General features: G+C 56.9%; 1 long non-coding RNA gene across 1 annotated transcript; it reads right to left on the bottom strand.

Annotated features, from left to right (window-relative positions):
• Positions 1-603: 603 nt before the first annotated feature.
• LOC111154320 lies at positions 604-9,903 on the bottom strand. Its single transcript, XR_002641079.1, has 4 exons — positions 9,879-9,903; positions 9,514-9,546; positions 6,312-6,422; positions 604-2,065 (listed from the first exon to the last, which is right to left on the bottom strand). It is a non-coding gene; the product is annotated as an uncharacterized LOC111154320 (long non-coding RNA).
• Positions 9,904-13,642: the final 3,739 nt, after the last annotated feature.

The raw sequence follows: 13,642 nt of genomic DNA, 5'->3' as shown, positions 1-13,642 counted from the left end.
CCGCCCCCACTATGCTCACAGGTGCAGAAGTTCCCTCCCTGCTGCTGCAGAGACAGAAGGGAACCAGGACTTGTTAAAAGCAAGAGAAAACAAAGATTTTGGCTTCTCTTTTTTGAAACAAAATTGTTGTCACCCAAAACAACAACACAGAATTTCCCAAATCCCTCATGCTGTCCGTGGCTTTGCGTGGCATAGAGTAGTTTCCCCGAGTTTCTTTAGCTCACGTGAACAGGTGTTTCCTCTGGTGAAGACAATGTAATGCAAATACGCTTTAAAAGATTGTGTAAGAACAAAATGAAAAATCTTTTCCTGGTGACATAGCCAATCAGGGCCCTCACTGTGGCCTCTAGTCCACTCTCCCTTATTGATGCAAAAGCCACTGGGCACCAGCCCGCGCCCCGTCCCCGACGGCACAGCCCACACCCGTGTCACCCCTGAGATGCGACCTCTCATCTTCGTGTCGCTGGAGCCCGCGTTCTGCAGACCAGAACAAAGATAAAAGAAGACACCACACAAGGATCATTAAAAGTTTATTATTTTATTTCGATATCGACCGACGGTGTGTCGTTTCCACGAGGCCCCCACCATCACCGTGCTCGCTGTCTGGGGTGGCCGCACACAAAGATCCCTCGGCCGACAGTCAGCTCGAAGACGTAGAGCGTGTGTGTGTGTGTGTCATGAAATGTGGAGGTTTCATTTCTGAAATTTTGTTCCTTGTTCCCCCGTAACCCTCTCATCACTGAGGCTATGGGTTAATAGACATTACATTACGCCCACACCGGGCATCGGAATTAGGACGGGGTTACGTTGGTGTGCTGACTACTCCTCATCTTCGTTCTAAGGGAGGATGACGCCGGTGTGGCTCCTTGGAAGGCCTCTAAGACGTAGCTAAAATCAAACGGTGGGTCAGTGTGTTATGAGGGGAGCACAGGAAAGGTGAGCTCGAGTTAGAAAAGACACAATTTAGAGGAGCCCCCGTCTCTGCTCGCAGGGCCAGCCAGGCCCGGGCCCCACGACGTCCGGCCCCGCCACTTGGGACGCGGGCCCTCCGAAGCCCGTGGCCACGCGCGTCCGTGTCGGGATGCCAGCTGACGGAGGTTATCTGTCCACCGAGGGTTAGTATCTGCCGTGCGCACTGCCGTGAGGAGCACCGCCGGTCACCTCCCACAGTGACCAGGGTGACGCCACAAGGCCACCCGGAAAACTTCTCCAGTCCCACTCTGAGACAAGCGTCTCCCTGGACTCTCCTGCTGGGCTCGGGGGGAAACAGGCTGTTCGTAGAAGCCGCTCTGGCTCCCGCCGTGCCATCACCTAATTTCCAAGAAGATCCTGTTTCCCGTTGGGGCCGTGGCCCAGCCCAGCTCTGCCTCCTTGTCCCCTCGCAACCGCGCCTGAGACCCGCCAACCGGGTGTGGTGGGGAGCCGCCGCCTACGGGCGCCCTCCGCGCCCACCACATGGGACTCTCCCAGCTACCCGCCCGCACTGCACGTACTGAAAGCCCCTGTGCCGCTCCTGACTGCTCATCCTGGAGGGAGAGTGAGTGTGTGTTAGGAGGTGAGCCGGGGGCGGGGAGAGAAACCAAAGGAAACAAAGGAAGCTCGGATCAGCAGTCCTCACCGCCCCGCACGCATCCCTGTGTCCACAGTGGCGTCGCACGGCAGCACCTGCGAAGCCTGGGGAAGCTGAGTCAGCAAAGCCAGTCCGAGGGAGGAGGGTGAGCTCGGAGGTGCGTCCGTGCCCCGGCGCCGCCAGCGTCCAGGCCACGCTGGGCGGAGGGGGCTCCGGGCACGCGCTCTCTTCGGACACAAAGTCACCGCTGACCGTCTGTCTGCGTCTCCTCCGCTCGGCTGATGGCCAGAACCGCAGGGCGCGGAGTGCCTGGCCCACCGTGTGCGCAGCTCAACGGGCATTAGGCAGGGTGTTTGCTACACGTGGGGAGCGGATGTGGACGGTATTAAATTCGTAAGGTAGTTGTATTAAGAAGCTGAGGACAGGATTCGGGGACCCCAGGGGAGGGCTTCAGCGTCTCGCCATGGGGGATCCGGAACGACTGTCTCTTCCTCCCTGAGAAGAGGAAACACACAATTAGATGACGTGCGTGGGGCCAGGGCCTCCGCTCCCACGCCAGGATCCCACAGCGGGAACCCCACTCGCGGACCATCTCGCCTGGCTCTGAGGCTGGGGCTCTGGTTGCACGTGTCCCAGCACTCTGAGCGCGAACTCGCCCGGTGTGTCGGGACCCTCGGAGAAGCTCCCGGGCTGCCTGCCCAGGACCCAGAAAGCCAGCACCCACGTCACGTATGGGGGGCCGAGACCAAGAGGCCCCCGGAAGCAAGGTACCTGTGAAAGCACACGTCACCACATGCCACCTGTGCCCTGGACAGCACCCCAGTCGCAGCGTGGCCGCCACCCTGTGCAGTGAGCTGGGCGTCAGAAGCCTGGTGCCGGCGACGCCCCCTCCTGTGCCCGTGCACAGAGGGAGACCACAGCTCGGATCTGTCGGGTTTCCAGAAGACCCTTTACATTGTTCAACAACTGCTTTGTGGGGTGTTAGTTTCCTCGGTGAGAACATTTACGGGACTCCAGCCCCTGGAGTACCTGGCGAGCCCCCAGGAGCGGCGGGGCCGACGGCCCGGCTGGCTTTCCACAAGCCGGCCCTCAGTGCTGCCCTCCGGGGGAGCCCAGCGCAAGTCTGCACGAGCCTCCCCGCTTTCTGAGCCCCCCAAAATTCATCTGCGCGGCTCCCTGGCAAGTGCAGTCTCATTCTGAAAAGGGGCGGACCCCCTGCTTCCTAGAACAGAGGGCGTCCACCCGCCATCCTGTGCAGTACAGTCCCGTGAGACAGCATTTCACCTCCCGGGGCTCCGCCTGAGCGCAGGACAATGGTGGGCATCCGGTGTTATTTCTATGACTGTGCCTGCTCCTAGCAAGTCCCCACCATGGTGGAAGGAGACGCCAGCCCGGGAGGCGGGGTGCTTATTGTCTCTGTTTTCCAGTCCAAGGAGCCAGAGCACAGCCCCATTGAGTGATGCCCCATGGCCACGCGGCCAGCGGCGGAGTCAAGGTTCCACCCAGCAGCCCTGCTGGGCGGGTCTCATGCTCTCCTCCCTGCCAGGTTCTCCGCACATTCGAGCAGGTCGATGCCAGCAGCGGGTTGGCCCCGGGCTCAGCTGAGTGGACGGGCTGGACCACGAGCAGGAGGTCGGCCTGAGGCCGCGTCTGGAGTAGGAAGGAAGGGGACCCGCGGGAAGGCCGTGCGTTCCATCCCTGCCTTCCCTACCCCTGTGTGGGAAACTCTCAGCTGTGCATTTGCAAAGAAGAAACTGGTAATATTTTGATGCAGTTCCCTAATGATTCAGAGAAATGCAGGGTTTCCAAGCAGTTCCCAGCCCACGGGGTGGACCATCTGTGGCAAGGGCACCCCCTTGAGTACTGGGGAACCTCCGTCCACACTCACTGCCTTGGAGCCCTTCTCGCCTCTGGAGGGAGTTTTCAATCGACGATACCACGCGCGTGGGCTCACTCAGCCCTGCGACCGCGGCTGGCCAGTTCGTAGACATTCGTGTAGTAAAATCTCATGAAAGCCACAGTCACTGAATTTGATAAACTGAAGCTTCCCTTGAACCCCACGGAAGCTTTACAATTTCTAAACTACTTTGTACAAACAGACATGTAGGAAAACACGGAACCGAGTGAAAACGAATGGACCTCACAGGCCTGTGTCTGTCGCCCACGATGAACATGCTGGACAGGGACGCGGCTGCTCCGCTCAACCCACAAGCTTCTCGCATAGGCGGGGCAAGATCAGCACACATGACCCCATGATTACTGGGGTCACAGACCCAACTATTCCACCATAAATGGTAAGACCGTGATGTGTTAGGGGGCTGATTAGAAAGCGCCCTCATGCAGATTAGAGATCTCCTGTCAAGGGTGACTGGGGCTGAGGGGCCTCGTGCGTGGCTGCCTGAGGCTGAGCCCGAACTGGGGGAGACCAGAAGCCTGCGGAAGGCACAGGTCCTGCCTTCCGGCGGCCGGATCTCCAGCATGATACCACCAAGCTGCACACAGCAGAGCCTTTTAGGGTTAAATCAGGTTGTCTACTGTGACCCCAGCGGGTGGTCTGAGGACAGGGGGAGCCGAGGGGATGCTCCTGTTCTCATCTGTAACCCAGAACCCCTAGACGTGCAATTTCCATGGAAACGCACAGCTCCCCCAGGATGTGCCCGCCGGCCTGAAGACAAGTGGTGATGAAGCTTTCAAAGGGGCGGTAAGAATCCACGACGTGTCTATCTGCGGGGCTGGGACACCAGCCGGCGGACAGGGTGTGCGGCTGTGCCCACGCTAACATCCCCTCCTACTGGGGTGTCTCGTCTTTCTCCGCCTGCAGCGATGTCAAACCCTCCCCCAGGAAGGACAAACAGGCAATTCCTCATGAGTTACCTTCTCCGGACAGGGGGCTGTGGGCACCCTGGGGCCTTATGCCTTCGCTGATGCCTTTCCTGCCCTAACACAGGAACCCTGCCCTGTACGTGCTGGCGTCTGTCTCCCGATGGCGCTTCTTGAGGGCGGAGAGGGAGCCGGTCCTGGGCACCTTGCAGGGAACCGTGGTTGTTGTTAGGTACTGGCTCTCTGGCCACGAGGCACGGAAGCCTGCGGCCTCGTGTGGATTCACGGGAAGGGGAAACAGCCACTCGGTCGTTACTCTAACGAGGAAGTATGTGGGAACGTGACTCAGACAGCGGTGCCCGTGGCAGTCCGCCTGTGGGCGCCCCGTCCAGTGATGCACGGCACTCCCTCGTGCCTCAAGTCAGCCTGGAGACTGTCCTGGGCTGTCGGAAGGTGCAATGTGTCCCCATGGGGCGTGGAGCAACCCTGGCCCCTGCCAGCTGTGACCCCGAGGTGTGGGCTCTTGCAAGGACCTCGGGTCCACCGCCAAGACCCCATATGAGGGCTGCAGAAACCCCAGCCCCACCTAGGCTGGTCTCTGCCAGCGACTCACGGCTAGCCTTTCAGCGTGAACACCATGTTGTCAGGCGTCAGGGGACCCGAGTGATGCAGCCCTCTGGGGGTCCCAGGGCCTTCTGTGTGGGGGACCCCTTCCCTGTCTGACCTGTCTCCTCCGGGGCCTCTGCTTCCTCCAGTCTGGGCTTGCCCCCAGCTGTGTGACCGGTTCCTCGACCCTGGCCCACGAGGCCTTATCTGGCCCCTCCCCAGCACTGTGGGCAGCCATCCAGGGGACCCTGCCTTGTCCCGGGGCACTCATTCCAACCACGTTCTGTCCCCCACCACGAGAACATGCTCTCTACATGCCCCCCCCCGCCAAAGAGCACGCGGTGAGGCACGGCAAGCACCCGTCCGCGGAGTGAGCCTGACCGCAGACGGACAGGGCGCAGGGGCAGCCACAGGGCCCTGACCGTGAGCACCGCCAGCCTGGGCTCTCAGCTACCCAACGTGCCCCTATGACCATCTGAGGCCTCTGCCCCCGGGGACGGCGGCTGCTTGTGGGCGGCCCCGTGCCCGAGGCTGTCGGGCATCCGGGGTCCAGGCAGTTACAGCCCCTGAGGATGGCGTCCCGCAGGCCCTACGCCGGAGCTGGGGGGGAGGCCTGGGATCCCTGTGGGCTCCCTGGCCTGCGAGTGTACAGGAATGAACGGAGGCCAGTGGGCCCCTCCGCATACCGCAAAGCCAACCTTGGGCTCGACCAGAGCCGAGATGGGCGGCTGTGGGGCTCTCTGAGGCTCTGCTGCACTTCAGGACTGTCCGAGTCCAGCCAGAAGCCAGAGGGCCCACCCCACCTGCCGTCCTCACGCTGCCTTCTCACGCCCCGTCCAGGTGCCCGGGCCCTGCCAAGCTCACACCTGACCATGGCCCCGGGGCCAGTGACCACAGCGTCCATATCAGGCAGCCCCCGTGGGTTCCCGGGACCTCTGGCCGCCTGATCACTGACCTCCCCCGGCCCCTCGGCTCCTGCTCCCTTTCTCGGGGGTCACAGATCTGAGGCCTCGGCACCAAGGGCTTCCAGACAAGGTCAGCGCCCACAGCCACCCCTGCTTCCGCAGGGCGTGGTGGAGCCTCGCGTGGGACCCCTCATGTATCCTCGAGGTCCCCAAGGGAGCCTGGGCCACCCCTGCAGTCACGTCCTGGTCCCTGGGCCAGCCTAGCAGGTGAACCGCAGAGGAACAGTGGGTAAGGTCTGGGCCCCGCCTCTGCCCCACCCCCCGCCCACCCCCGCCCCGCCCCTGGTCCCGCCCCTCGTCCACCCGCCGCGCACCCCTGACCATCAGAAGGGTCACAAGGGTTACGTTACCAGCTTGAAGATTTTGGAGAGCGTGCCCTGGGCGTCATGGGCCCCCTTGAGCCCCTTGTGAGCTGGAGCTCGGCGTCCGTAGCCAAATCCTGGCTTCTGCCCCTCGCCTCCCTGCAAGAGACCAGAGAGCCCTCAGGGCGGCCGTGCGGGGGACGGGCTGCGGGGCGGGGACGGGCCCGCTCAGTCGAGGCCCAGGGCCGCTCCGTGCTGCCACGTCGGCCCAGCCCCGGCTGCCGCGCGTTGGGAGATGGGCGCCCAAACGCTCTCAGAGAAAGATCGGAGCCGGACCGCTCCACCGTGTGGCTCTCAAGAGCGGCAAGGTCGAGCTAACCCCGGTGAACGGCCTTGGCTCCCCTGCCCGCAGGAAGGGCGCACCCGGCCAGCTCTCGGCCCCAGGGGGCACTTTCCTGGGCCTGAAGCAGCGGGAGGCCAGGCGCCAGAGCTGGGGGGCCCTGCCTGCTTCTCCGGGTGAGCTCGTCATGTCCGGCTCCTCCTGCAGCGGTCTGCAGGGTCCGGAGCCTCGGCCTTAGCACAATTTACTTTTCTAAAGCGGAAGGAGAAGCTTCAGATTCTCTGGCCCAGATGAGCTCTCCCCAGGATGACCCGGCACCAGCTCCCCGGGCCATGGCTTCGGTGCCCTGAGAGCGGATGTGTGCACCCCCTTGGGGGACCGGGATCTGGTACGGTCGTGAAGGAGGGAAGGGGGCAGTTCCGGCCAGCAAGCCGTGTCCCTGCCACCGTACACCAGGGCACAGCCGCAGGCACCCCGCAGCCTGGATGAAGCCCTGGCTCTCCACTCCCTCGCCGTGCGACCTCGGGCAAGTGTGAAAGCCACCCTGAGCCTCAGTTTCCTCATCTATAAAATGGGGTTAGGGGTGACTGGGAGGGTTCTGCAAGGTTACGGATGTGCTGCCCTGCCAACAGAGCCTGTAAGCTCGGGCACGTGCTCGCCGTTGTTTCGGGAGAGGCCGTGCCCGGCCTCCCGGTGCCAGCAGCCCCCGTGCGCTCGGGGAAGGAAGAAATTCCCCGCGTGGCACAGAGCAGGGCTAGTGATTGCTGACATGTCAGGATGTCCGCATCCCAGACTCGTCTACTTTCAGAGCTATTTTACTTTCAAATGGGATCTTCCCCCACGGACACAAGAAAGGAGTTGGGGGGCTTGGGAGGTGCTGACACAGGGAGGTTAGTGTTCGCAGAATGGGGATCCCCAGGCTCGTGCACCATGTCACGCGGGTGCCAAGCAGGCTGGGGGTTCTCAGATAAGGTTGCTGCCTGCCCCACGGCTCTGTCTTCACAGACAGGCTCTGGGAGTTCAGGTTCTTCGGCAGGACACGGGGGATCGCTCGGGTCTGCGCCTGACAATCTAGTCAACGAAATAAACCTGGTGGCGCCCCGGATCCCTCTGCCTCGCCGAGGGTCCCTGCAGCATGCAGACGGGTCCGGGCTGGAGGGAACGGGGATCCGTGCGGGTCCCCCGTATCCTAAAGGTGGTGGAGGCAAGTGGAGGGCGGGCTGCCCTGGGGTCCAGAGGTTCCTGTGGACGCGCTCACTCCGGGACGTCCCACGGAGGGACAGGCCACGGCCAAGCATGCAGGTGCCACATGCAGACACACGACGCGGCAGGAAACCACGCCTCACACACCCGTGTCACATTCTCTGTCTCGCTTGCTTTTCTCCAACTAGGAACTTCTGAGAACAAAACTCAAGGGTGGGTTTCCAGATTAAATGATCTGCTTGACTTTTCGTCCTTTCCAATTCTTGGTTGCTTCTATCTTTAGACAACCTGGAATTTACCAAGAAATGTTTGATATAGTTTAGAAGAAGCACGGGCGACTTCCACACCCTCCAAGCAGGAAGGCCGTCCTGTAGCTCGAGAAAATGGACCCACGAGCAGATGAATGAGCTGGATTTGCTTTGGAAAAAAGAGAAACTGAATAAAGATTAGTAGGCTCCAAAACGGGACGCAGAGGGGAGCAAAGGTCTTTCCGGTTAGCTGCTGGGTGAAGCGGGTTCCGAGTGCCCTGAGGGGGGAAGGGCCTCCTCCCTGGCCCCCACACTTTCTCCAGGACGGCTGACTCCACATCCTGCCCAAGCGTCCAGGCCTAGAAAGTCAGGAGGCAGACCAGGGGGTCACCAAAACAAGAGCTCCTTCCACAGTTCCTCTTGGTCTCCTACTGGCACAGATGGTCAGACGTCCGTCACGGCAAGGCCCAGCCCACCGGCTGCCTACACGCTCCGCCCCTTTTTGCAAAGTCGTTCACATCGTTCAGAAAAGGCTCAAATACATGTGCATAAAGCGTTCCAGCAAATTCCATGTAAGAACATGCTGGGGCCATGCATGAGCCTTACGGAACCCCCTAACGTGCTCGGCGGGCCTCCCCATCCTGCGCACCCCCCACTGTTCTCGCTTCCCTCCTTTCTCTTTCTTTCAAACTTTGTTCATCCGTGTGTGTGATGCCCATTAACTGAGCCCCACGGATGTGCCCGTCTTGCACTAGGGACTCGGGCTGGGTGTCCAGCGCACATGAGGTCCTGGCCTATAGGTCGTGGTTGTTCTTCCATTTTATCCCGCAAACGGCAGCCTGAGCCAAGTAAGAGCCGCATCTGGCATTTACTCCTAACCAACGTCTACAGGTTTGGTTAGCACACGCGATAGGCGTTTTCAGCCGGCTTAGACACCACCGCAGGTCACCGGTGTCTAGAAAGTAAGCCGGCCGGCCTTTAAAATCGTGGTGGGCACTTGGTTCCCGGTGTTCCTCAGACGACGTTCCTGGATGCTGAGAGCTACACTGTGGTTATTGCTACGCCTGGTCTCATGGCTTCATGAGACCATGTGACAGGGGGTGGCATCGCCAAGGGTCAGCCTGGGGGCTGGGCTGGGGTCTGGACAGCCCGCCGGGCGCAGGCCTCCCTGGGCCTGCCCCATGGGAACCAGTATCCGCCCCCTTGTGCTGGAAGGAGGTCAAGAACTTTCTCAGGCATGGAGCCACCTGGTCTGGCGTGGAAGCAGAGACCTGTGCCCCGCTGCGGGGTCGGCGGCGGGGGCCCTGGATTCCCCTCAGGAGGAGAAGGTGGTCCTCGATGGCGTGGGCCCTGGGCCTGATGAGGAAGAAGGGGAGCCTCGCAGGGTGGGACGCAGATGCCAGGCAGCTGTGAGGAGCAGAAGGGAGAGGGAGCCGCGCGGACATGCCGTGTCACCTACCCAGCTAAATCTGCTGAGAGACAGTCCTCGCCCCTGTGGGAGAGAGAGAGACAGTGACATTGTCATTGAGGCAGGGAGAGAGAAAGTCTTTTACGAAGCGAGCAGGTCAGGATGCTGCTGAGCGCGAGCAGTGCGGACACCCGCCGGGTCCCGGGGCGGGGACGGCTCAGGGCGGATTCGGGGCGAGGGCGGAGAGGGGAGAGCGAGCTGGGAGTTGGCCCCACTCTCCGCTCGGTTTTCCGCAGCCTGTGCTACTCGGGGAAGTCAGGCAGCCGTGAGGCCCGGCCTCTTTTTGGTACATTTAGGGATTTCAGGGAAGGTCTCCAGGCCGAGTGACAATTAAGGACCGTGTTCCAAGGTCTTACCTTTCCTTGTGACGGAGGAGGTGTGCGTGGTGTCACCTACAAAGATACACAGAGGCCAGTGAGCGGGGGCGGGCACTTCCCTCCCCCACGGAGCCTCCTGCCCTCACCTGCCAGCTCTCGACCAGCCCGGGGTGGCCCGGAGACCGGGGGCCCCGACAGTCATCCCTCCCAGCCCGCCTCCCTGTTCTGTCCTCGTTCACGGAGACTGTAGGACCTGGGACGCCAAGGCCAGGCAGTTTGCAGAACACTCAGAAAGTGTTCAGACGAGGGCAGGAGGCTCTGTGAGCAGGACCGGTCCATCCCGCTGAGGTACCCGCACGCGCGTGCTGCCCCCGGGGGTGACGGTGACCCTCCCTTTGCTAAGGTCCTTTCTTGGGGTTGGAGGAAAAGCGTTGCCCGTACTCAGGAGTGTTCTTGGGCCTGGGGCTCACTTGTCAAACACCCACTTGTCAACGTGCAAAACACCCTCTTAAAATGTCTGTGGCACAAAACGTTTAGGATTGGAAGCGTGTGGTTTTGATTTTGTTTTTCAGTCTTTATTTTTGAGAGCAGTCTTAGGTTTCTAGAAAGAATGCACAGAAATCAGAGCGTTGCCACGGCTGCCCTCTTGTCCTGCACACTGTCCCCGTCTGTTACCACCTTGCACGCGTGCGGTTCGTGCATTACAAGCAGGAACCACGGCGGACGCACTTCCATTAAGCGAGTCAGAGTGCACAGCGAGGGTGTTCGTTCAGTGGGTTTGCTCCCGTGCGTGAGGTCAGGTGTCTGCCACAGCCGTATCACACACAGTAGGTCCACTGCCCCATCTGTGCTCCCCCGTCCACCTCCCTGTCCACAAACCCTGACAACCGCTCCTCTTCACATCTTGTTAATCTTTCTGTCTCCAGAGTTTTGCCAAGCCTGCGTTTTTAAAGTGCGTGTCTCATAGTACTTTAGTCTCAAAAGGAGTGAGTTCTTCACTAGAACACAAAATTCAGTAAGTGGCAGATGGAGTCCAGACCTTGTGACCAGGTTCTAGGGCTGAGCTCCCATGGCCAACCTCACCCTGAGGAGGAGGAGGCATCATGGGGAATATACTCACATTCCTTGTGGGAACAGACTCGGGCCCTCATGGATTAGAGCTCGGGGACATCTGGGGATAGACTCAGGTCTATTGTGGATTAGAGTTTAGGGTAATCTAGGGATATACTTGGGCCCCTCATAGATTATAGTTCAGAGTCATTTGGGGATATACTCTAATTCCATGGATTAGAGCTCAGGGTCATCTGGGGATAGACTCAGTCCCCCATGGATTGGAGTGCAGGGTCACCTGGATATACTCCGGTCTATTGTGAATTAGAGCTCAGTGTCCTCTGGGGATAGACTTAGGCCCCCATGGATTAGAGCTCAAGGTCATCTGGGGATATACTTTCGGGGAGCCTGCTTCCTCCTCTCTCTCTGCCTGCCTCTCTGCCTACTTGTGATCTCTGAGTGTCAAATAAATAAATAAAATCTTTAAAAAAAATAATAAAACGAGGCAGAGTAAGAATTGAAGACATGAGTCTTCAATGGGGCAGTGGCTCAGTCAGCAAAGCATCTGCCTTTGGCTTAGGTCATGATCCCAAGGTCCTGGGATCTAGTCCCGAATGGGGCTTCATGCCCTGGGGGAGCCTGCTTCTCCCTCTCCCTCTGTTGCTCCCCCTGCTTGTGCTCTCTCTCTCCCTCTCTGTCAAATAAATAAAGTGTTGGGGAAAAAAGAGTCCTTTTTGGATCTTGATTGGTGAAATAAACATGAGACAACTGGGAGTATTTTAATATAGACTAGATATTAAATACATTAGATTACTGATATTTTTCTTAGCTATAGTAATGATATCATGGATATGTAAGGAAAGACATGTATTCTTAGAGAGCTATGCTGAAGTAGTTATATGTACACTGTATCAGTGCAGTTAGGGGTAATACGTTGTGATGTCTACAGCTTATTTCAAAAAGCTTGGCAAAAACAGAATTACAAGAAATGAAAACTGCACACACAGAAAAACAAAAGACAATAGAAAAATAAATAGATGGGGCGCCTGGGTGGCTCAGTGGGTTAAGCCTCTGCGTTTGGCTCGGGTCATGATCTCAGGTCATGATCCTGCTTCGGGCTCAGTGCTCAGCGGGGAGCCTGCTTCCCCCTCTCTCTCCGCCTGCCTCTCTGCCTCCTTGTGATCTCTCTCTCTGTGTCAAATAAACAAAATCTTTTTAAAAAAGACAAATAAATTTATAAAGCAAATATGGCAAAAAATATTAAGACTGTTGAATCTAGTGTTCAATATATAGCAGTTCATTATACTATTTTTTCAACTATTTTCATGCTTGATAATTTTGTCATTAAAAAGTGGAAAAGTTTACCATAGATTTGAAAAAGAACGAAATTATAAAAGATAAATAAAACATAACTGAATTATCAAACTCAATGGGTAGGTTTAACTTAAGTCATGGCAGAAGATAAAATTGGTGAATTGCAAAATAAATCTTTAAAAAATTATCCAAGATAAAATACAGAGAAAATATGAAAGAAAAGTTAAGAAAAATGGAGTCTAAAATAAGCAGGTCTCTCATAAATCTGTCTGGAATTCCAAGAGAAAGAGAAAGAGAAAGAATAAGGCTAAGGCCGCCTTTGTAGCTACAGTCCCTGAGAATTCCTACTGAATCCCTGAGTGTGTAAATGGAAGAATCCACACCGGCACCCCGTGACCGGTCTGCAAGTCAGTGACGGCGACGGCCGAGAGAAGGTCACAGAAGCTTCCAGTGAGGAAAAATGACCTGCAAAGGAAAAGACTGAGAACCGACGCGTCATCACTTGCAACAGAAACTAATCTAAAAGTGGAATATTTTCAGTGGATTGAAAGAAAACAAGTGTTAACCTAGAATTATTTTACCAGAAAAAGCATCTTTTAAGAATGAGGGCAAAATAAGGACATATTCAGGTACACAAAAAATGACAGAATGTTTGCTGCTAGTCCTGTTCTCTCAGTGAAACTGTAAAGAGTGTATGTGAGACAGAAAGAGAGATAGGAGGTGAAGTCTGGGGACATAAAGAGTGTAGAGGACAAGAAAAATCAAAATATAAGTACACTAGAATATGTAAGTGTATTTACACAAATTAGACTAAATAAAACAATAGTACCTTTCGCAGTTTAAAGTAGAATTAAAACACCAAACAATAGTTTATAAATTAGGAGAAGGGAAAAGACGTTAACCTTCGACTTTTGTAAGTATCATCTTGAAGTTTCTTCATTACTCTTCATGGAATGAGTACATCACTTTCAAACTAGCAACGGGGAAAAAGGAGAACGGGGGGGAAACGGTCAGTCCAAAAAAGGGAAAGAAAGTGGAGAAAAGTAAACAGCTGACATGGGACAAATTGAAAGCAAAAATTAAGAAATACTTTTCAACCTGTATTTAAAAAAAAAGACCAATACCAGAAGGCAAGTGCAACACGCAGCATATTCCTAAAAACAAACAAACAAACCCCCAAAAAACAACTGGACATAACCCGGAAGTCTGTCGACAACGGACCCGACGCGCGCAGTCTCACAAGGAAACGCTCTACAACAGTACAAGTGCACGGCCACAGGCACCAGCATCCGTGAATGTCACAAACACGCGTGCCGCAAAGATGCCAGGCACGGAAGAACTCAGAAAACTCTGACAAAGCTGAAAACTGACCAAGACTTCATTTATCCAAAGACATGTAAAAAGCCCGCGCAGCCATAAAGGCAAGGGGAGGACTGTCA

The sequence above is a fragment of the Enhydra lutris genome, unplaced genomic scaffold, assembly GCF_002288905.1.
Source record: "Enhydra lutris kenyoni isolate GAN:26980312 unplaced genomic scaffold, ASM228890v2 scaffoldscaffold36, whole genome shotgun sequence".
Classification (NCBI taxonomy): domain Eukaryota; kingdom Metazoa; phylum Chordata; class Mammalia; order Carnivora; family Mustelidae; genus Enhydra; species Enhydra lutris.
Note: the sequence above shows the minus strand (reverse complement) of the source record. Positions and strands in the feature narration are given on the sequence as shown.